Here is a 21,648-nt window from a genome sequence, read left to right on the forward strand (position 1 = left end):
TTTTTTTTTTTTTTTTTTTTTTTTTTGGTATTGGGGATTGAACTCTGGTCCTTGTGCTTGCGAGGCAGGCAGCAGAACCACTGGGCTTAATCCCCAGCCCTCCCTCAGCACTCTTTTAAGTATCCTAATCTTATAGACCACTTCTTTAAGAGATGTTGCAATCTTCAGAATCAGATGGGACATGAAATCCTAACACAGAAGTGACAGCAGTAAGAAGTGGCCAGAGACTTTGGGAGGTGATAAGGCAAAGAAGGTGGAGTCCTATGAATGGAATTAATGTCTTTATATGAGAAGCTTGTAAAGCTCCCTTACCTTCCACCATGTGAAGACATAGAAGACAGATGCGTTTTAATCAGCTCTAAAGTGTAATAGTTGGTATCATTTCGGTCTTTTCTTATGCTTTCTAGGAGTGTGGGATTTCTGAGATTGTTTTTATAATTCTAGCTAACATGTGTAAATGATCATTTTGTACCCAGCAGTGTGCTAAGCACTTTGTATATGTTATGTGCTATTTCTGTAGGGGGAAATATTACAGTTGAGGAAAGTGGAATTGAAAGGAGAACTTATGCAAAGCTACATGGCTTGTAGGCGATGTGCTTATAATAAAGAGTATTCATGGAATATAGATCTATTTCTATACCTGTGTCCTCTGTCCGGAAATATATGCCATATAGAGATGCAGGGTTTATGCATTTCAGATATTCAAACATATTTAGGAATAATAAACCTAGTAAGATTAGTTAATCTTAATATGCAAGATAACTTAGGAAATAGAGGTGAGAAGGAAAATAATACTAGAACTATATACTATATTTTTTTAAATTTAATATTCACAACCTTTATGCAAATAAGGTATTATCTCTACTGTACAAATGCAGAAACAGAGACTTGGAGGGAGATGAAATAATTTGGCGCTAATACAAGTGGCTCAGGACAGAATTACACTTCAACTAAAAATCTTCCCATTATGTCATCTGTGTTCCTCCATCCATGTCATGGTGCAAGGTCAGGGTTCTGGGAAAGGCCAGTCTTTCTGAAGGTATCTAGAAATACCAGCTGTCTGGACAGCTGTCCATGAGGAATGAGCTGCAGGACATGAAAAATGCCCAAGGGATGTGGAAGAAGCTTATCTACCTCTCAGGAAGTTGCTTTGCCTCTATCTTACCTCTGATTTGAATCACCAGATTCCTCTGTACAAGGAAGAAAAAAATCAGGAATTTCACTGCTGTGTTGATAAATCTGGTGAGGCTTTGTTGTAGAGGTAAATGGAAAATTAATGATGGCCAGCTGCCACTCACATCCATCCTCCCTTCTCTCCAGACAACTGAATACATTTTCAAAAACTAAAGAATTAATTGAATTCTACACTGGCTACTTCTAATTAAGTCCCAATTAGTTATTATTTTAGTTTAGACAAAAACTATATAAAACTTTTGGGACTTACAAATGCATATCTAAGTTATCCCACTGTAGATGTTAGCAGGTGTAAGAAAGACGAGGGAAAAGACGACGACAGGTGGCGCTTCTGTCATCCAGCTGCACCGTCCTTTCCGGACAGCCTTCAATTTGAGCAAATGAAGGATTGGATTGCCTCAGCATCCTAACAAAGCCTGACTTAGATTTATGCAACTGCAATGAGGCATGTTCCAGGACACCAAGCAGTCTTGATGTCCCTCTGTCCGATTTGGAACCAGGTTCCCTAGTGTCCACATGCCCTCAGCTTTGCTTTCAGCCCCTGCTGAGAGTGGGAGCTTTTCACTCTCAACAGCCTAGACAAAGCCACTTCACCCCCATCCGCCCACTGATACAAATACCCCAGTTTGGGAGCTTTGGGAGGATCTCTTACCACAGCAAGACTCTGTGGCAATGTCCATGTGACCTCTTTGAAAAAGAGAGGTATTTTGACCTCTTCTACAAGCCCCACCAAGCAGAAAAGGTGAACAGATTATGTTGCATAACTCTCTTCTACCTTTAAGTAAAGGTACAGTGGGACATTACCTCATCCAAAGCAAAACTGTAAAAATAAAAAATAGGTAAAACCCTTTTCTAACAGAAAGAAAATAGCACGCCAGATAGTTCTAGAAACATGAATTATTAAACAAGTATGGCTAGTCCCGTTTTTGAGATGATGATAGATAAGGTAGTGGTCTCAGGACTCATCCAGGGAAGTAAAACCAGAGGAATATGAATAGAGACTGTGTAAATTTGTTTCCTTTGAATCTGGTATAGGAGCTCATGTCTTCAGGACAGAGTCAGGAAGAAAAACAGACAGGAAGTAGAAAAGATCAAGAATGAACTGGACTATTGGGAATGAGCTGGAATCCTACAAGGGCCTACTGAGCCCTAGATCATCTGTCATGGCCTCTGAACTTGGTGATGGGGGCCTGTTGCCACAGAGCCAGACACATACATGGGTGAAGAGTCAGAGAACCTGGAGGGGAAGGAGGCTTCAGGGAATCCCAAGCCCAAGGATTTCAGACCAGGAAACCATGCTGCCTGAGATTAGGCACAATGGTATATACCTCAGCATGCCTTTTCTTTCCTTCGCTTGCTTTATTCCACTGGCTGTTACTCCAGGTAGTCCCTGGACAGGAGTTATGGGGTTGGCTATCCTGATTTACTCCTCATATTAGGGGGCAGGTTGCATCATTCACACTAGCTGTTGGTTTTCTGTGATGGTCTCTAACAGGTAATGTCCCCTTCCATTTCTAGTTTGTTGAGAACATTTTTTGTAAATTATGAATAGATGTTGAATTTTACCAAATGAATGTCTTTTCTATAATGATTGACATGATAATGTGTTACTTTTAGAATATTAACACATAAGATTACCTTGTTTTCCAAATATTGAAAGCAACAGATGAATCCATCTTACTCCTTATTTATTACTAATCTTACTTATTGCTGGAATTGATTTCCTAACATTCTGTTGTGTATTTCTGTATCTGTGTTTGTAAGCAACATTGGTGTGGTGTTTTCTTTTCTTGTATTGCCTTCAGGTATCACTGTAATGCTACCATCAAAAAATAAGCTTAGAAGTGTTCCCTGTTTGATTTCTATATAACTATATGAAGGGCTTGTATTATTTACTCAAATGTTTGGAAGAATTTACCAGAGAATCACTTGGGATCTGGATTTTCCTTCTACTGGAAGGTTTTTAGCTATAACTTCAAATTTCTCTAGTTTAATATTTCTTTGAGAATAAAATTTTTAATTTTTAATTTTTAATTTTATTAGTACATGTTTGCAGTACATAATGATTACATTCATTGTAGGGAATTGGTATGTGTACATAACACATCACAATTCTTTTTTTTTATTTTGCCAGCATCAGATTAATTTTTGTATAAGTTTTTATAAAGTTAATTGTCATATACTTGATTAATAATCAGACAGACAAAAAATCTTGTAAAACACATAAGATAATTGTACTAAATCAAGGTACAATTTTAGATGCATTGTCCATGCTGGGTTACAATAACTTTTTCTCTTTTTTACTATTATCTGTCTTTTATTTTGCACTGTATTTATCTGTTGATTTTTTCATATAAGAGAAGCTATGCAATATTTAAACCTGTGTGTCTGATTTACTTCATTTAACATTATGGTCTCAAAAAAAAAAAAAAACAACACTATGGTCTCAAGATTCACTCATTTTCCTACAAATGACAAGTTTATTCTCCTTTATGGCAGAGTAGTACTTTATCATGCATAAATATCATATGTTTTTATCCATTCATCTCTTCATAGACATATACGGCTGTTTCCAAGATTTAGTTATTTTGAATTATATAAACGTGGGTATGCATACATCATTATGAGATGATATCTTTTAGCTCTTTTGAGAAGATACCTAGAAAGAGGATAGTTGGGTCAAATGGAATTTTTTGTCTTAGTTTTTTTGAGGAGTCTCCATACTGATTTCCATAGTGGCTTACACGCCCACAAACAATGAAGAAGGGTTCCTTTTTCCCCACAGCCCCATCAGCATTTGTTATTGGTTGATTTCTTGATGAAAGCCATTCTTTCTGGAGCGAAACAATCTCAGTGTTGTTTTAATTTGCATTTTTTAAATGGTCATCAATGTTAAATATTTTTCATGTGTTTATTGGCCATTTGTATTTCTTCATCTGAGAAGTGTCTATTCATTTCAGATTCCATTTTATAGCAATTTGTGTCTTCTCTTTTTCCTTTGTCTTATTACAGCATAATGAATTTTACTGATTTTTCAAAGAATGAGCTTTTAGTTTTACTGATTCTACTGTTTCCTATTTTCAATTTCATTGATTTTGCCTTTTATCAACTTTGCATTTTCCTCTTTTTAGAGTTTCCTAGGGTGGAAGCTTATATTATTGATTTCTCTCTCTCTCTTTTTTTTTTTCTAACATGAGCACTAACTGCTATTCAAGCATTGCTTTAGTACACTTCACACATCTTGATATATTTTCATTCAGTTCAAAATATTTTTCTAACATCTCATGATATTTCCTCTTTTAATAATGGACTATGGAAATATATTAATTTCCAAGTGTCTAGAGATTGTCTTATGATAATCCAAGAATATATCCTGTAATAATATTTATAAAATATTTTCATTGTCACTATGCCCAGAAACATATTTCATATTATTCTGCTTTTTAACTCTAGTATGAGATTTTTTACTTAATTAAAATGTGCTCTACTTATGACTGTTCTGTGTGCACTTAAAATGCATGTTTGCTCTGCTATCACAGAATGGAGTATTTTTGTAAATGTCTATTAGATCCAGAATGATGATGGTGTTTGGTTCTCCTATAATTTTGCTGACTTTCTGCCCTAATAGTTCCATTGATTACTGAGGCAGGCACATTGAAATACTCAACTATTATTGTGGATTTCTTATTTCCTTCCTTTCATTTTGTCAGTTTTGCTTTTGTGAAACTTGAAGTTCTATTGTCTACCAAAAAACTCCAGACAGATGAAATCCCTAAAAATTATCCTTATTCTGAAGCCTATTTTGTCTGACACCAATATGGCCCTGTAGCTTTGTTTTGATGACTATTTATATAGTGTATCTTTCCCATCTTCTTTTTCCCTTTTTCTTTCTCTCTTTTTTTAAACATTATTGGTATAATTTGTATAGCGTAGATTCATCCACTTGTAGTTTGTGATTCAATGGCATTTTAGGATATTCAGAATAATGCAAATATCACCACTGCCAATTTTTAAATATCTTCATCTCCTCAAAAAGAAATTTCATGGCCTTTAACACCCACCACATTATGCCACCATTGGGAAACAGCAGTCCCTGACCATTTCTTATTTATACAGATTTACCTATTCTTTACTTTCACATGGATGAAACTATATAGTATGTGGACTTTGAGTGACTTTTTCATTTATTAGAATGTTTTCCAGTTTCATTCACATTATAGAATGCAATAGTGCTTAATATTTTATGGCCAAATAATTGTTTTATGTAGATATACCACATTTTTACCCTCCATTCACTTACAGATATTTGGGTTGTTTCCACCATTGGGCTGCTATGAAGAATGCTAGTATAAACGTCCATACACAAGCTGTTGTGTGGACATATATTTCCATTTGTCTTGAGTATATACTATGAATGGAATTTCTGGGCTACTTAGTAACCACAAGTTTAATCATTTGAGCACACATTCAACTGTTTTCTGAATGCTTACATCACCTTATATTCTTACCAGGCAGTGTATGAGGATTCTAATTTCTGAACATTGTCAGCAACAATGCTGACCTCTTCATTGTAGTCATATCAGTGGATGGGAAGCAATTTCTCATGGTGATTTTCACTTGCATTTCCCTGCCAACTCATAATATCCACCCTTCTTTTCATGCGACTAATGGCTATTTGTATATCTTTCTCATGTAAATCCATTCTGATCTTTACCCACTTTAATTGTTATTTGGATATTATTATTATTATTATTATCATTGATACAAGTTCTTTATATATTATAGGTACAACTTTTTATTTGATTTTTAAGTATTTCCTCCTGTAGGTTGTCATTTCACTTTCTTTTCTTTCTTTTTTTTTTTTTTTGTGTGTGTGCCAGGGATTGAACTCGGGTCCTTGCGCTTGCAAGGCAGGCCACCGAACCGCTGAGCTAAATCCCCAGCATCATTTCACTTTCTTGATGGTATTTTTTCAATGAAATAAAGTCGTAAATTTGATGAAGCCAAATTTATGTTTTTCCTTTTATTCTTCAGGAATTTTACTAAATTATCTAAAAATTCTTTGTCAAATCCAAGGTCATGATTTATACCCATGATTTAGTCTAAGAATCTTCATTTTGGATCTCATATTTAGGTCTTTAATCCATTTTTGAGTTAATTTTTTTATACAGGTGTGGTAAAAACAAATTTTATCATTTGGTATAGGTCTACCCATTTGGCCCAGCATCATTTGTTGAAAAGATTATTCTTTCCCCCAAGAAATGGTCTTGACCCATCTGTCAAATATCAGTTGGCCATAGATGTACTGACTGACTTTTGGATCCTCTATTGTATTTCTTTTGTGTTGGTATCATTCTATTCTTGATTAGAATTGCACTTTGATAAATTTTTAAATAAGGAAGTATGACTCTTCCTTCTTTGTTCTTTATTTTCAAAACAGTCACTATTCTGAATTCCTTGCAAGTCCTTATAAATTTTAGAATCAACCTGTCAATTTCTACAGAAAAATAATTGAGATTCTGTTAGGGATTGTGATAAATCAGAATAACTTGTGGAGAACTCTCATTTTAACAATATTAGGTTTTCTAATTCATGAAAATAGAATGTATTCTCTTTCATTCATATCTTTTAAAATTTCTTTTACTGTGTTTTACAGTTTCAGGATATAATAGTAGAAATCAGTGATGAAGCTGTTTCACATAGGGCTTTTTCTTTGTGGAGAGATTTTTGGTTAACAATGTAATGTCTTAACTTACTATAAGTCTATTTAGATTTTCTTTTTTTCTCAAATCAATTTTAGTAACATAATCTTTTTAGGAACTTCTCCATTTGATCTACATTATCTAATTTGTTGTTGTGCATTTGCTGCCATAGCATTTCTATATGGTCCGAAGTAATATCCTCTCTCCCCGCCTTTCTTTCTAACTGGTAATTTGAGTCTTGTTTTCTTGTTAAATCTAACTGTAGGCTTATTTTGTTTTGTTGGGATTTTCTGCAAAGAAAGTTTTTAATTGTACTGATATTCTGTATTGTTTTTCTATTCTCTATTTCAATAGTTTCCACTCCAAGTTTTATTATTCTGTCATACTGCTTCAGGTTTAACTTTCTTTTTTCCCCCTGCATCTTAAAGTAGAATATTAAATCATTTATTTTAGATCTTTCTTTTTTCCTAACACAGGAGCTGAGCCATAAATTTCTCTGTAAGCCCTACTGTAGCTGTATCCCTTACAGTTCAGTATATTGTATCTTCATTTGCATCCATTTCAAAGTATTTTTTTGATTTCCCCTTCAGAATTCTAGCTGGCTCATTGATTGTTTAGAAGGATATTTTAAAATTTCTACATATTAATGAATTTCCCCAAAATTTCCTGCTTTTATTTTCTAATTTTATTCAAAAGTGGCTTAAAAACAAATTTATATTATTTCTATCTTTCTAAATTGATTGAAATTTGATTTGAGCCTAACTCATGATTTATCCTGAGGTAGACTCTGTATGCCCTTGCAATAAATGTATGTTCTGCTTTCTGTTTTATTCATGCATTGTTTTATAGGTGTTTGTTAGGCACAGTTGGTTTACACCGCTGTTCAAAATCTTCTAATTCCTTGTTGCTTTTCTGCCTAGTTGCTCTATCAATTATTGAAAGTAAGAGATTGAAATTTCCAGCTATTATTGTTGAATTATCTACTTCATTTTTCATTTCTGCTAGTTTTTCCTTTGAGTATTTTAGAGTAAAATACATGATGGATAAAAAAGTGTGAATTCCAACTCTTTACTTTTATCTATATTATTATAATCCAGGATAGTTCCATATAGACTGAATGGAGCTAGGTTTTCTCTTTTTAAAAATATATTTCCATATAGTCTCTTAATTGGGGTGTTTAAACCATGTTTTAGTCTCTTTCCTTATCACTGATACACAATATCCAACAATTGCCTTGCAACTTAAAGGAGGAGAGGTTTATTTTGGCTCAATGTTTGTAAAGGTTTCAGATCTTGTATGCTCATCTGACTTGAAGCAAAAGTGGCATGGTGAAAGGACCTGGGTAAAAGATACCTGGTCATGGCATGGCAGCTGGGCAACAGAGAAGGCAGAAGGGTGGAGCCAAAGAAGGAGACAACCCATTCCAGATCATACATCTAGTGACCCACCTCTTCTGACCACACCTCACCTCCTAACACCAAGACCTCATAATATAATCATCTGCCACAAACCCTACTCCTAAGGCATGAGTCTTTAGGCAATGGGGGCATCCATATTGTTGTAGTCAGGGTTTGCAAAGGAATAGATTTAATACAGGAGATATACTTTATAGGATTATTTCATAATATTCACCAGAAAAAGTCTAATGCATATGAGTGCAATAAATCTGTCCACTCACTAGAGACCCAAAGAATCCAGCCAAGGGCCTGGATCTCCCAGCAATGTCCCACATAAGTCTAGTTAAAGGCATAGAACCCAAGGTAATGTCCTCCACAAGTCCAACCAAAGGCCTAAACCCCACAGCAATGTCTCATGCAAGTCCATATCAAGGACCTGCACCACGAAGGCTCAAAGATGAGCGGTGGAAGCTGGAAAGCCTTACCAGCAGGGTAAAGAGTCCACGCCACCAGGCTGAGGGATCTGGACTGGAACCAGGAAGCAATGCTCAAGAGGAAGACCAGAACTCCCCTGATAAGAACAGGAGTCATTCCCAGCAACACTGAGGACCTGAGTTCCTCTGATAAGAAGAACAGCCAAGTTCGTATCAAGAAAACCAGCCACAGCAAGCCTTCCCAGGAAAATAGACAGCACACAATCTTTCCCTCCAGTTCTCTTTTTATGCTATTAGCAACAATTCTCAGGTGGGTCTTCAACACCCAGAACTACACTGACTCAGTTCAGCTGGGCATTCCAAGTTGAACATTAGTTAATCCACCACACATACATATACCATAACATTCTGTCCCTGGCTCCTGAAAGACTAATGCATATCCCTTATGCAAAAATGCATTTATCCCATCTCTTAAGAGTTGCCAAAGTCCTAATAGTTCCAGCATTGCTGAAAAGTCCAACCTCAAAGTCTTCTCTGAGACTTAAGGCAACTCTTAGCTGTGAGCCAAAAAGAAATTAAACACTTCCAACATAAAATATCACAAGATAAAAATTCCCTATGGGATCAAAGCAAGACTGAAACTCTACAGGACAAACATTAAATCCTGTAGCTCTGTATCCAGCACCCAAGGCACATTGCGGCCATGAGCTATGAATTCCAAAGGGCTTCAGTGGCCCCAACCCTATGGCACTGCTGGTAGATATATGGATCCTTTCTGGGGCAGGTTTTGCTCACTCCTTTTGGCTTTCCTCAAACATTCCATGTTCCTTGCTTCTTCAACTTCTTGGGTTTTCTGAAAGACTTCTGGCTCACTCTCAAAGCTTCATGCTCTGCTCTCTCAAGTGCACACTGCCTGGCCTCCCCAGCCTTCTGAAATCTGTGTGTGAGCATTCTTGGCTTCACAAATCTTGGAATCTGCATGCCTATAATACCAGAACCACATGGCTGAGATCAAGGTCTGCTACCAACTCCAATAGTTGCCATATCTCTTTGAGTTGCAGCTGCAGAAGCCTCTGAGTGTCTACATAGTTGAGCACTCTCAAGCAAATCCCAGGGAAAAAATTTCTGTAGACAGCCCTTCTCAGCAAGGTACCATGGGGCCTCTTCAAAAATCAAACTATTTCACTGTTCAATTTTGAGCTTGTGAAGAAAGAGCCTTTCCCGTTCCTAACGTGCCCTCAAGGCATTATTCTTATTGTTCTATTGTAAAGTGCTTGGCTTCTTTTTAATGCTTATCTTTTCAGCAATCAGTCTCTATTCCCCAACTGTACAGGATCAAACTTCACAGGAGCTTCTTTTCTGGAGAAACTAAAAATTTCTCAAACACTCACTTGTGCCATTTGCTCGATTCCCAGTGAAGTGCTAGCTAAAAGCCCCAAATAGTACTTATGCCACATCCTGAATGTTGAGCTGCCTTGAAATTTCCTCCCCCAGATTAATCTACCACTCTCTCCATCTCCCACAGTCTCAGGACATGACCAAAATGCAAACAAACTTTCCACCAGAACATAACACATATGGCCTGTAGTTCCAATGCCAATGGAATCCTTGTTTTCAACTTAAACATCCTGAACCTGGATTTCCTTTACTGTCAATTTTATCATCATTCTGGTCTTCTGAGCTCTGACCAGAATCTCCCATCAAGCTTGGCTCACAGGCCAGAGATTTAGCTCAGTGGTGCTGCACTTTCCTTGCAAACACAAGGTCCTGAGTTCAATCCCCAGTACTGGGGTGGGAGGGGAAAAGTTTGACTCACATCATTCTAGGGTCTTCCCAACCAGTATCTCCAAATCTTTCTAAAATCATCCTAAAAACTGGTTCCAAATGAATCTAAACCACACAGTCAAGTACAGTCACAGTGATGGCCCTGCTTCTCTAGTACCAAAATCTGTACCAGTTAAGAGTTCAATACAGGAAAATTTTATAAAATCAATCAAAAGTTGAAGCTTACCACAGAGTTCAGTGCAAGTGCATGTCAAAGCTGGAAGATCTGGTTTTGAATAGCTAAATAGTCTGCTAGAAGCCTAAAGGAAGTGGAGATGAATGTTCAAAGAGAATGGTGAAGACCACAGCTCCTGCAAAGAAGCAAACAAGGGAAGGTTTTCTTCTTGTCTTCCTTTTTATTCCACCCAAGCCAAAAGTCTATTGTTCATTGCCTACTCTATTTGCATCCTATATGTGAATCATTCACCCATACACCCAGAAATGTGTTTCAGTAATTGGGCATTTCTTAATCCATTCAAGCTGACACATTACAATTAATGATCACAGATCCCCTATTCAATGTAATTATCGATATATTTTTGCTTTACTATTTGTAATTTGTTTTGCTTTCTGATTTTCATTATTTCCCCTTTCCTATCTTCTTTTGGATTATTTAAACACATTCTAGTATTTTATTTTTATTCATTCACTCATTCCTTTGTCTCTCTGTATAGTCTGAAAGTAGTGCTTGAGGTATTACACTATATGTAGTTAACTTTTCATAGTTGACTTAGATTTAATAGTCTATATTTCAAATTAAATTGAAAATATTAACTGCTATGTAGCTCCCTTTACTTCTGTTGATTTTACTCCTAGCAATTCTGACAAAAAATATGTAGATTTTTTCAACAACCAATTCTCCAAATTCCCTGACAGCAATTGGGTACCCAAATATATACAGGGAATACATGTAGAGAACAGGGAAAAAGGAGATTACCAGAACCCCTGCAGTGGGTCATAATCTCCTGTGAGCCACAATAGCACAAGGCAAACTAATGAATAAAGAGGAAATGAGACTTGGAGAAGAAGCTGAGCTTTGGGACTGATTAATGCTGCTCTGGGCAACAAAGACAAAGGCACCCCTAGCTTGCCATTCTTTATTAGGTACATATGGAGTAACAGATGACTCAGATGGCAGTGATAATCCTAAAATCTTGATGATTTTATGCTGATGAGAGTCTTATGTTGATTAGGATGGCAAGGTGAGCAAAGAAGTCTCACTATGTAGTTCAGACTGGCCTTGAATTCACTATGTAACCCAGGGTGGCTTTGAACTCATGGTCATCATCCTGCCTCAGCCTCCCAAGTGCTGGGTTTACAGGTATGTACCACCTCACCTGGCACATTTTTTGGGTTTTTTGTTTTGTTTTGTTTTGGTACCGGGGATTGAACTCGAGTCCTTGTGCTTGCAAGGCAAGCCACTGAACTGCTGAGCTAAATCCCTGGCCTGCCTTGCACATTTTTTGATGTTTAATGTTTTCTTCTTGTATCACATCCTTTCTTTGTTTCCATTTATTTAATTATTTATTTGGTACCAGGGATTGAACTTGTGTGTATTTTATTTCATTTACTAGACTTCTAATTTTCACTTAGTTCTCCTTGATGTCTTCTCTTTGTTGATATCCACATTTCTAACCATTTCAAAGAGCACTGTTATCGCAGGGACTTGGAAGTTTCCCACTTGTGTCACCTCAGCATATGCACTTGCTGACAGCCTTTTTTTATGAAAGTGGAGAGGCTCGTGGCTCTTTGCATGCAATCTAGTCTTGGATTGATGCTGGACACTTTAATACTACAAGCATCTGGATCTTGTTAAACTTCCATGGAGAATTCTTGTATTTTTTTATTTCTACTGTTTGCAGGACATGATGTCTACATACATTGTATGGAGTTGATACATTTACATAGGTCTTAATTCCTTTTTTCATTCCCTTTCCCTACCCATCTCCATCTCTTGACCCCTTTCCCATTTGAGAAAGATATAACTTCCTACTATCTATAGCTTCCTGTTATCTACATTTTATTCTTCACTTTACTTATAATTTTTCTCATATGAAAAACCATGCAATATTTAAGTTTGTGTGTTTGATTTATTTTATTGATTTATTGACTTCTCCAGGTACATCTATTATCCTGCAAAAAATGGCTTTATGGTGGAGTAGTGCTCCATTGTGTGTAAATTCTACATTTTCTTTATTCATTTATCTGTTGATGGACATAGAGGCTGCTTCCAATATTTAGCTATTATGAATAGTGCTGCTAGGGCCAGTGATTTATCCAAGTGGTTCTGCTGCCTGCCTCACAAGTGCAAGGTCCCAAATTTGGTTTCTGGTACAAATAAAATAAAATAAACTTAAAAATAAAAAAAATAGTGTTGTTATAAGCATGGGTATGAATGTATCATTGTAATATGATGTTTTTAATTATTCTAGGAAAATTCCTAGAAGAGGAATAAGTGTGTTGAATGAAATATTTTGTTGTAATCTTTATGAGGAATCTCCAAACTGATTTCCATACTACTTGTACTAGTTCTCATTCCCACCAAGGTAGAAGGGTTTATTTTGTCCTGTTATAGCACCACCAGCATTTGCTATTATTTGATTTTTTGAAGATGGCCACTCTGTATGGGATGAGATAAAGTATCAATATTGTTTTAATTTACATTTCTCTAGTGGCCAGTGATGTTGAAAATTTTCTTCTTGTATTTACTAGCCATTTATACTTCTTCTGTGAAGTTATTATTCATTTCACTTACCCATTATTTGATTGGTTCTTTTATTTTGAGGAGTCCATTTTCATGAGTTCTTTATATATTCTATACATCAGTTCTCTGTCCAAGGAATAACTGGCAAGTTTTTTCCCATTCTGTAGGCTGTCTCTTCACTCTGCTCATTGTTTCTTTTGCTGTGCAAATATGATCCCGTTTGTTGATTCTTGGTACTTTTTTCTGTGTAAACAGGGCTCTCTTACTTTCTTACTCCTATGACTTCACAAGTTTTACCTATTTTATCTTTCAGAAGATTGTTACTGTTTTAACATTTAGTTCTTTGATCCATTTTTATTTTAGTTAGTATGGTTAGAGATATGAGTCTGGATTTAATCTTATACATGTGGATAGGCTGTTAACCCAACATCATTTATTAAAGAAGCTATCGTTCCTCTGTTGTATGTTTTTTGACTCCTTTGTCAAAGACCAAATAGTTGAATATGCTTGAGATTTTCTTTTTGCATCTTCTATTCTGATTCTCATATGCTTTTCTGCTGATACCATGCTGTTTTTATTACTGTAGCTTTGTAATACAACCTCAGGTCCAGGATTGTGATGCCTCCCAGTTTCCTCTTATTACCCTGGATGGTGGTTGCTATTTTGGGTCTCTTCTGGTTCCCATATGAATTTTAGGATGGTTTCTTTCAGTTCTGTGAAGAATGCTGTTGGAATTTTGATTGACATTATACTAAATCTGTATACCAATTTTGGATGTATGCCATTTTGACTAAATTTGTTCTGCCTATCCAGGAACAGTAGCTAGCTTTCTATTTTCTGATGTCCTCTTCAATTTCCTTTTTAAGAGTACTGTAGTTTTCATTGTAGAGGTCTTCTAGTTCTTTAGTTAGATTAAGTCATAAGTAATTAAATTTTCTTGGTGTGGGCTGGGGATTTAGCTCAACAGTTCGGTGGCCTGCCTTGCAAGTGCAAGGACCTGAGTTCAATCCCTGGTACCAAAAAAAAAAAAAATTTTTTTTCTTGGTGCTATTCTGAAAGGTATTTTTTTCCTAATTTTTTTCTCAGTGGGTTTACTGATGTACATAAATGCTGTTGACTTTTGTGTGTTGATTTTGTATTCTGTTACATTACTGAATTTTGATACTAATTTTAAGAGTCTTTTGGTGGATCTGGGAGCATCTTTTACGTAAACAATCATGCCACCTGCAAACAATAATAATTTGAGTTTTTCTTTTATTATACATATCTCTTATCTTTTTTTCTAATTTTTTAATGTTTCAAGTACTATATTGAAAAGGAGTGGTCCTAGTGGAGATCTTTGTATTGTTCCTGATTTTAAATAAAATGTTTTCAGTTTTTCCACATTTAATATGATGTGGGGACTAGGTTTCTCATAAACAGCTTTTATCAAATTGAGATAAGGTCTTTCTATACCTATTTTATTCAGTGTTTTTTTATCATGACAGGAGGTTTGACTCTGTCAAAGGCTTTTTCTGCATCTATTGAGATGATCATGTGATTTTTTACCCTTGCTTCTTTAAGTGATGTATGACATTTATTAATTTCTGTATATTGAGCCATTTTTGCATCCCTGGATGAAGCCTAATGATGGTAATAATGTAGGATCTTAAGATGAGTTTTTACATTCAGCTTGATAGTTCCTTGATCAGTATTTTTGCATCTATATTATATAATTAAAGTTCTGCTTTTTTAGTTGGATCCTTGTCTGCTTTGGGAATCATGCTAGTGTCCAGGAATGACTTTGGGACTACTCCTTCCCTTTCAATTTCAATAAAGAGCTTGAGGAGCATAGATGTTCGATTTTACCTGAAATTTTTGTAGAATCATCTAGACCTGGGGTTTTCTTTTTTTTTTTTTTTTTTTTTTTTTTTTTTCAGTGTTCTTTTTTTTTTTTTTTTTTTTTTTTTTTTTGGTACCAAGGATTGAACTCAGGTCCTTGCGCTTGCAAGGCAGGCCACTAAACCACTGAGATAAATCCCCGGCCCCGGAGTTTTCTTGGTAGGATTTTTGTTACTACTTCAATTTCACTGTTTGCTATTGGATGCTTTGGGATTTTAAAAATTTTTTGGTTCAGTTTTGGTATTTCATATGTACCTGGAAATCTATCCATATCTTTTGAAGTCTCCAATTTATTGAACAAAGGTTTGAAAAAGAATTGTTAATAATCTTTTTATTTCATGAGTAGCCATTGTGACTTCAGTTTTTTCATTTCAAATTATATTGACTTGGGTCTTTTGTTTTCGTTAGATTGGTTAAGGGTTTGTCTATTTTGTTTATTCTTTAAAGAAGAAACTCTTCAATTCATTGATTGTGTTGCTTTTTTGTCTCAATTTCATTGATTTCAGCTCTGATGTTTATAATTTTCCTCCTTCTACTAGCCTTGAATTTGAATTGTTCTTGTTTTTCTAGGACCCACGGGCATTATTAGGTTACAGTGGTACCTTGGTTCACAAAGTTAATTCATTCTACAATTCTGGAAAAGATGACCATGGTCATATTTGTGTGGAAAAGATAGCTATGGTCTTGTCACTTATAGAATTTGCAAACAAAAGCAAAATGCTTCTGTTTGGGAACCAAATTATCACAAGAAAAGCAAGTACTGACTTATTCTTATCATTGCCTTATTTTCTTGTTGTTACCTATCTTTCCATTTTATTTAACTACTCGTTCTACATGGTATTCTTGTTCTATTATACTTTTTGTCATTATTAGATTTATTGTCACTTTCTAGAGATAGTTTTGACAAATTTTTTTGGAGTGCTGGTTTTGTGGTCATGAATTTGTCTAGGTGTTCTAATGCTCTTTACCATGAAAATCTTACTTTTCCATTAACTTTGAATGATACTTTTATAGGATATATTAGCCTGGATGGAAATTGTTTTTTTGTAGGGCTTGCAACAACACTTCATTCCAATTTCTCCTGGCTTTTAAGATTTATGTTAAGAAGTCTGCTGTAATTCTAATAGGTTTACATTAATAAGTGATTCATTGCTTTTCTGTGCTTCAAGTTTCTGTTACACTTCCAGGATTTTGACTATGATGTGTCACAGAGAGGTTTTTCTCTGATTATGGCTATTTGGGTTTTACATTCCTCAGTTATCTGCATGCTAAATTCTTTTCCAATATTTGGAATGCTTTGTTATTATTTCATTAAATAAACAAGTTTTTGTGCCATTTGTGCTGACTTCTAATTTTTCACTAATTCCTTAGTCTTCTTTGCATCATCTAGTAGCTGATGGATTCATTTTTCATGTAATTTTGTTGTTTTCAAGATCTCATTAGTTGTTCACTGGTAACAGTCCTGTCTTTTTTTTTTTTTTTTTTTTTTTTTTTTTTGGTACCAGGGATTGAGGCAGGCAGCAGAACCACTGAGCTAAATCCCCAGCCTAGTCCTGTCTTCTAGTTCTGACACTCTGTCCTTGATAGAGAAAACTTTTTAGCAGAAAACCTATAATATGTCATAATATAAAATAATTTCTGCCATTTGCTTTTAGTTCAGAATCAACAGGCACTGAAGGCATATCTTGTCTCACTTGAAAGTTTTGTAAACCACATGACTGTAAAGAACCATTGTTAACTTTGCTGACCAGACATGACCCTTCCCTGGGCTAGAACAGATAACCAGATGAATTTTAAAGGTTACCACCCCTAACAAAGAAGTGCTACATCTGGGATGATAGCCAGATGAATATTAAAGGTAAACTCCCACAACAAAGGAGTGCTACATCTGTCTCACCACCATGATTTGTATATTAGAATGTGAACTGTGAAAATGAAATATAACCACCTGAATGAAATCAAGGCTGCAAAACCCTATAAAAGAGAAAGTTGTAGCCCAATACTGGATCGATCCAGGCATGGCTTTATGTGGGATCGTTCTTTGTCGACAAATAAAACTGTTTTTATGTTACTTCCATTCTTTCACCTCTCTGTGTGTCACTTACTGATTCCTTCCATAACATCCTCACATAGGTCATGTCTGCGGCCCATGTAATAGAATTTTTTATATCCTATATTTCTCTATTGAGCCTTTTTATGCACTCATCCTTTTCTATGCTGTTCATTCAAGTTTTGCATCATTTTGCTTAGCTCTGCTAGCTTTTTTTAGTGTCCCCTGTAGACATGCTGATTTTGTTTCTTTGGCCCAATATCTGTTTACTTTTAATTTTGTGAATTTTTCCAGTGCCTTATCGGTCTGCTTTGTTATCTTTCCTGGTACCATTTTGAATAATTTGGGTGTGTGACTTTTGGTTTCCTCCCATTTGATACCCCATGGATCACTTTTTGGGGGAGTTGGGAGTTTTTTGAGGGATTTTGTTGATCTGTCTTCTCATGTTTTTATAAATACATACTTTGTTTGGCTGTGTCTTGAGGGTTGAAGGTTGATTGTAGTGGAAGACTTTGCTTCTAGTGTGGAGACCTCTTTAGTTAACTTGCAGCATCATGGTAAAATTTTTTTTTTTTTTTTTTTTTGGTACCTGGGATCAAACTCAGAACCTTGCTCTTGTGAGGCAGGCAGCAGCACCACTGAGCTAAATTTATGGCCTAATGGTAAATTTTTTGAAAGGCACATCATGGGGGTGTATAAGGCCCACATTTATTTGTTAAGAATATTTCTATTGATGAATTATTAATTTTAATTTTGACTTTTATTATATTAATGTGTATTTAATAGGAAAATAAAATATAGGTAAAATAAAATATTAAAATTTTAATATGTAATAAGTGTTTAGAATAAATATCAAGATTTTCAGTATCGACTGTTAATTTGCTTACAAACTCTAAAAAAACAGCAGAGATAAGTTCCTAAGTGAACTACAATGAAAATACAAATAAAACTTTATCACAGAAATAATCTTTGCTTCAATTATCACACCAAGACCATCTTCACACATGAGAACAGCATGTTTCATACGCAAGTATTGCTTACATTGACAGCACATATGTTGTACTTCCCTATCTTTTTTGGTAGGTCATACTTGTCACCTCTCTTGTCTTCCTTCTTTATCAGGAGCTTCCTATAATAAAATGTGCACTTAGCGGGAGAATGAAGTATCAATAAAATATCAACTATGTATTGTATAGAATCAACATTTTCTATATCACCTATTTGCTTACTAAATCTAAAAATTAATAAAAGAAATAAATTTCTGTGTGAACTAAAATGAAAATACAAATAAAACTCTATCACAAAAATAACCTTTACTTCAATTATCATACCTAAGGTAGTTTTCACACATGAAAACAGCATGTTCTATATACAAGTGTCGTTTATACTGACAGCATGTGTTTTGTTTTCCTATCTTTTTTGGTAAGACATACTTGACACCTTGATGGGCTTCCTGTTTTCTTAGGAGCTTCTTGTGATGTTTCACCTATCTGTTCATCAGTCTGCTCCAGAATTCTTTTGTGGAGTTCTTTGGGCAGGTACATATTGTTCTTCTTCTGTTGTAATTGATCATTTATCAATTCCATTCCCAATCCTCTAAGAAAATTTCTCCATAATATTTTGTGCTTATTATTTTCTTTGTAAACTATTAAACTATGTCTGACATGTTAGTACTGAGTAAAACATAACCATTGGTAAATGCTTTGTGTTTCAAGTTTCACTTTCCATAGCTCATCAACATCTATTCTGCATTTTGTTTCACTGTAAAATTTGACCATTTCTAGCTTCATTTGTGTTGAGAATTCATGGTCAATCTTTTTTTCTTCTTTCTTTTTGAGACAGGGTCTCACTACATAATCCAGGCTATCCTTGAACTATGCAACACAGGCTGATCTTGAACTCATGGGATTCTCGTGCCTCAGCCTTCTGAGTGCTGGGATGACAGGTGTGCACCACCAGGCCCAACCTCACTATCAATCTTATCATCATGGTATAACATTGATAGTATCAATATTATTTTGTTTAATGTAGTCAGGCTAGCCTCAAACTCACTATGTACATAGGCTGACACTGAACTCACAGGATCCTCCTGCCTCAGCCTACTGAGCTCTGGAACTTCAGGCCTGTACCATCATTCCCAGCTTCACTAACAATCTTATCATTATACTATAACGTTTACAGAAACAATACTACTTTGTTTTGAAGCCAATGTTATGTTTTGCTGGAATCCAATTATTGTTCTACACATTTCTCTATTGTGAACTTATTTTTTCATAAATCTGTGCTTTGTTCTTGCAAATAATTCCTGTGCTGATAATCTGGTGAAGTTTTTTTTTTAGCAATTTTAACATCAATGGGTACTACTGAACCAATTGTCAAATGTGACATTTGGGTTACTTTTTGAAATAGGTACAAGTCTGTTCACAACATCACATGGTTTATTACTGCACAAATAAAGACCTGGTGGCTGAATTCTAGGACAAATTTCTAATTTCAAGATGTAAAATATCTTCACATTCATCAGGGCATATATTTTTATACCATATTTGGAAGGTTTATTTGGTATATATTGCTGAAAGCTTCAACAACCACAAAATGTTGCAAGCTATTCATCAATTGTCATGTATTTGGATGATATATATAAATTGCCTGACAGTTTGAAACAAAGCTTTGAAAAACTAACCAAATAGCAGCCAAACTGCTGGATTTCTTTTTTCTTTCTTGAAAGGTCTTTTTGTCATCAAAGCTTAGGCTATTCTGAAGGAAAACAAATCTCTTGAGTGTCATTACTCTTCTAAAAATTTCAGTACCACATCTGTGACTTCTCCATAAATCCTTTAGATTCTGATTATTAGAATGATAAAGTCCTGCTATGAAGGCTTTTATTTCAGATAGTGAGGCATCATGATATATATACACGTTATTATATGTATGTATTTGAGTATTGCTATTTCTATGTATAGAATGTTTTATTTGTATTTCATTATTTATTTCAAAACATCTTGTAGAATATCATCCATTCCAACATTGAATCACATATTGGGATTCCATCCAATAGTTTTCACCTCTGGCAAGAACCTACTAACATATCAGGGGCTGTGAAATCCCACAACCACCTGACTGAGGGTACAGCCACCAGGATAAAGAATAACAGAAGACAAATGTTTGCTTAAACTTGGGGCCACTACAGTCAGAGCTCTTCGGGCTAAGACCCTAAGGCTCTGGACTTGCAACTATTTTATTGATCATACATTTCAGGGGATGTAAAGGCAAATGCAGGGAATAGCGGGAGCCAAGGTGCTGATGAGAGCCAGGCTTGTTAAAGGAGGAATGGTGCATTTTTTCAAAAGATAGGTTGTAATTAATGAGGAACCTGTTTGTTTTCTTAGCTAACATGTTCTGGGAGAATGGCAGCACAAGAGTCATAATATTCTCAGCTGCAGTGTTTTATTCCTATCAGAGGTACCACAGTATCACTGACCGTTGAGGCCTCAACTGTGACTGCTGGGTTTCCACGTGACAGCAGAAGGCTTATCTAGCAAGTCACACAGGCCTAGGACAGACTCGCAATTTAATCAATAGCTAATTCATAAGCCCATTTAACAATATTTTATAGCCTTCTCAGTGCAGTTTCAAGCTGGTCTTCTGCAATAACATCTTCTATTCTAGTTCTAACATTGGACCATTCAGGTATACATGACCATTCTGTACCATTTTGACTAGTCAAATATTTATATTACTGCTTTCTCCTCACCTGAATCAAAGTCTTCTTTCTGTACTTCTCTACCTGTGATATCTTACTCCATCTCACTGTCATTCTTCTGTTTACATGATCCAAGTCATATCACTGAGAGTTGAATCATCTGATGACTCACTTTCAACCTCCTCCCAAAGTTGTAAAAGCAGATTTTCACGTGATTTTGCACTAAGTAATTCTACTAGAAGAATAAAAAGAAAACATTTAATAAAACAAATTATAAGTACACAAAAATGTAACATGGCATATAATGTGGGAAAAACTTACCTGTTGACACACGTGCATGCATCTTGCTGTTGTCACACCAAGTGGGTGAACACAGAGTCCTGTATTCCCCCAGCACAGTTACCAAGATGCAAAGCCTGTTATCATTATACTAAAGTACATACTTTCATTAGAAAAGTATGGTAGGGGCATCTGTTACCCACCCTTGATGCTCCTACATTTACTTTTCAGTGTTCTCCTCACATGGTTAACTATTGGCCTTTGCCTCTGTTCTAGAATCCAGTCACCTCCATTTACTTGGGATAAGACATTGCAGTATATTTGGCTCAGTACCCATTACTCCAGGAATGGGCGGGCCACAGTGTTACTAATGATCCCAGGCAATCCAGATATTGGCATCCCAAGAAAACCAATTAATAGCAATAGCTATGTCACCTTGACTATAGTAAAACATCAGCATCCTTATATTGGGGGGGCGCT

The 21,648-nt window shown here is 35.6% G+C and overlaps 1 protein-coding gene and 1 pseudogene across 1 annotated transcript in view; one reads left to right on the forward strand and one right to left on the reverse strand.

Moving 5' to 3' along the window:
• The window catches only part of Ccr6 (C-C motif chemokine receptor 6), a 60,865-nt gene extending 50,104 nt beyond the window's left edge, over nt 1–10,761 (reverse strand). Inside the window, exon 1 of the mRNA XM_033763324.1 lies at nt 10,739–10,761. The gene's annotated coding sequence lies outside the window, so the exon portion shown is untranslated. The remainder of the gene's footprint in view (nt 1–10,738) is intronic.
• Nucleotides 1–21,648, forward strand: part of LOC104852784 — a 77,797-nt pseudogene that overhangs the window by 31,605 nt on the left and 24,544 nt on the right.

The sequence above is a fragment of the Fukomys damarensis genome, unplaced genomic scaffold (genome assembly GCF_012274545.1).
Source record: "Fukomys damarensis isolate Sample0158 unplaced genomic scaffold, DMR_v1.0_HiC HiC_scaffold_14, whole genome shotgun sequence".
In the NCBI taxonomy this organism is placed as follows: Eukaryota; Metazoa; Chordata; class Mammalia; order Rodentia; family Bathyergidae; genus Fukomys; species Fukomys damarensis.